The following is a 2,812-nucleotide window of genomic DNA, read 5'->3' as shown; positions in this document are numbered from 1 at the left end:
ATATGTGAATACTGCAAACTACTTTTGTTTTTATTTTTTTTTTTAAACTAGAGAGTGGGGAGAATGCGGAAGCCCTCTGCATCATAGAATAATTAAAAATAACTTCCAGGGGCCTAGACAGACGGTCATTGCTCTTGGAATACCCACTGACCACGCCACTGGTCACTGGGGGGTCCCCAGACACTCTCAGTATTTCTTGCCCCATCCTCAGATTTGTCCTGGAATTCCCCAGCCCTGGAACACCTGCCTTCTCTGCACAGCTCCCCCCACCCCCCGAGACCCCGCAGCTGACCCATCCGGAGCCAGCCGGCAAACAGGCACCCCTTTTTCCTGGGCACGCCTCCCTCGAACGGCAGCTGAGATTCCGAGAGTAGTCTTTTCCTTGGGTTACATTTTCCCGGAGGGCGGCGGACCCTCTGGCTGACACCTGTTGCTCCGGGAAAGCCAGGGAGCCCCGCAAGCTGTCCGGACTGCCCTGGCTGGACAGACACGTCACCCGGCCACCCCGCGTCCTCGCCGTCCACCCAGAGCGGGGCCACCTGCGCAGCTGACGTGTGTCTACCTGCCCCGTCGAAACGTAAAAGCGAAAAGGCCAACGTAACTACTGACACGATGTTTTAACCCCATACGTCCAAAATATTACCACTTCGACATGTCATCAGTATAAACAGAATTTAAGGAGACAGCTTACCGTTGATTGGTCTTGGGAATCCAGAGAGGGTCTCCGCCGCGGCGCGCCTGCTCCGGGTCCGCGGGTCTCAGGCCTGCACCGGGAGGCTCGGGGGCGGGCGCCAGGCCGCGGTGCAGGGAGTGGGGGCGAGGCCTGAGGCACCCTGCCAGGCCACAGCCAGCTCGGGGTTTCCAGCGCCTTCCGCTCTCGCCTCAGGGACTCCGAAGGCACAGCGCCTCACAGCCCGACCGCCGGCCAGCCAGCCCGGACGGCAGCGCCGTCGCGCAGGTGCAGAGAGTCACTTGGGCAGGCTGTGTCACGTGTCCAGAAATGGGCTGAGCTCATTGGCTCATCTGCGCTCCATCCCGGGATCTGGGGCGGAGCTTGTGGGCACGCGACGTCAGCAGTTGTCGCGGGAAGTTGCACACGGGAGCACCGGGAGGGCTGGGAGACCCCGATTCGGAGGCCGGTAGCCTGGGTACGGGGCAGGGTAAGTAAGCGAAGGGACTTCCTTCTGAGGCCCAGCGTGGGCAGCTGGGAGATGAGGAGGTACTGACCCTGCCTGTGGAACCTCGAGTTTACAGAGGTTCAACTGAGCTCGGTCACTACTGGGCCCACATGGTCTCCAGGCCACACGCTCTGTCATGTCTGAGTCCTTGGAAAGGCTCCCAGGGGGTGGGAAGGGTGGGGAGAGCCCCTTCCCAGGGACAGGGGCGGGGGGAGGAGCCTCAGATTCCCTGAGCGAGCATGGGGTCAGCCGGTGGGCGACGCCTCTCAGTGACCTCCTCCAGGACTGCGGGTGGGGGGCTAGGCCACAGATGAAACTTGGGGTCCCCCAGACGAAGGAGTGGTGCATGCAGCGGGCCAGCCTCACAAGCCAGCCGCCGCGGCTCCAGCGAGCATTTGTAGCTTATCGTCAGATTTACTTTTGAGCTTTGTTTTGGTTACCCATCCTCCTCTTTCAGACGTTTGTTTTATCTGCCCATTATTAAAGTTGCTATGACCGCTCTGCCAAGAACAGTTCTTAATTCAAATAATTTTTCTTTTTTTAATTTAATTTCTTTTTTTTTCAGATTTTATTTATTTATTTGACAGAGACAGCGAGAGCAGGAACACAAGCAGGGGGAGTGGGAGAGGGAGAAGCAGGCCTCCCGTGGAGCAGGGAGCCCGATGCGGGGCTCGATCCCAGGACCCCGGGACCATGACCTGAGCCGAAGGCAGACGCTTAACCGACTGAGCCACCCAGGCGCCCCTCAAGTAATTTTTCTTTTAAGGTGTCTGCGTTGTCATTGTTCTTGTACGTATTCTTTTCAGTTCTTGACTCCACCGTGTCTTTTGTGTGTGAATGCTTCCAGATGAGATTCTGTGTTTTCCAAACTCACTGTTGTCTTCTGTATAAAATCCTGCTTCTTTTGCAAGATTTTCACGTTTCCTTCAAAACCAATTTGTCTTATCCTTTTAGATGCTGCCAACATCTGCCTCTTAATGAAGCAACTGGCTGAGAAAGACTTGGTGCAGTGGACAAGGGCAGGCGCTGAAAGTAAGTGGGCTGGGTTCCTTGAAAGGGGCTAATATTCTCCCAGTTGCTTGTAGGCTAATGTCTTTATGTTACGCTAACTCTCCCCGACACAACCTTGTAACTGGGGACTGGGTTAATATATACTCAGCTAACAAGATCCTCTTGTATTCAGTTTGAAGTCTATTGCTGTAGAGAATCCCTGAATTTGCCACTGGAGGATCATCTTCCTACCCTTTAGCTCTTTGATTAGTGGCGTACATATGTGTGAAGGGGACAGTTGTCACTGAAATTACAGACAGCTGAATGGCCATTTGAATTGCATGAGCATTAAGGTCTTCCTTGAGAGCGATATGCAATACCCGTGGTTAGAATGATTTTATTCACGCATTAGGAAGTATAGATAAATCCCCTAGACATCAACACAGCAAGGGACACTCTGAGAACCTAATTCTAATGAATATACATTTTGGCYTTTCTACTACGAGGGAAGTAGGGCAGAGGATTTATTTAGATCTTCTTAATTAATAGCCTAGTATATTAGTCAGGGCCATTACAGGGCTATTCTGTTTCTGCAGAAAAAAGAACCCGTAGGAGATACAGATGTATATATGTATGTATACATA

At 53.1% G+C, this 2,812-nt stretch overlaps 1 long non-coding RNA gene across 2 annotated transcripts; it reads left to right on the top strand.

The window, feature by feature from the left end:
- Window positions 1–1,081: 1,081 nt before the first annotated feature.
- Window positions 1,082–2,222, top strand: LOC141372303 (uncharacterized). Of its 2 annotated transcripts, none has more exons than XR_012377533.1 (3): window positions 1,082–1,160; window positions 1,766–1,944; window positions 2,133–2,222. It is a non-coding gene; the product is annotated as an uncharacterized lncRNA (long non-coding RNA). The 2 variants fall into 2 exon arrangements; XR_012377534.1 differs by having other exon boundaries at window positions 1,085–1,148.
- The last annotated feature ends 590 nt before the right edge of the window (window positions 2,223–2,812 follow it).

Source organism: Callorhinus ursinus, unplaced genomic scaffold (genome assembly GCF_003265705.2).
Source record: "Callorhinus ursinus isolate GAN/ISIS: 27379988/994484 unplaced genomic scaffold, GSC_fseal_2.0 scaffold5359, whole genome shotgun sequence".
Taxonomy (NCBI): domain Eukaryota; kingdom Metazoa; phylum Chordata; class Mammalia; order Carnivora; family Otariidae; genus Callorhinus; species Callorhinus ursinus.
Note: the sequence above shows the minus strand (reverse complement) of the source record. Positions and strands in the feature narration are given on the sequence as shown.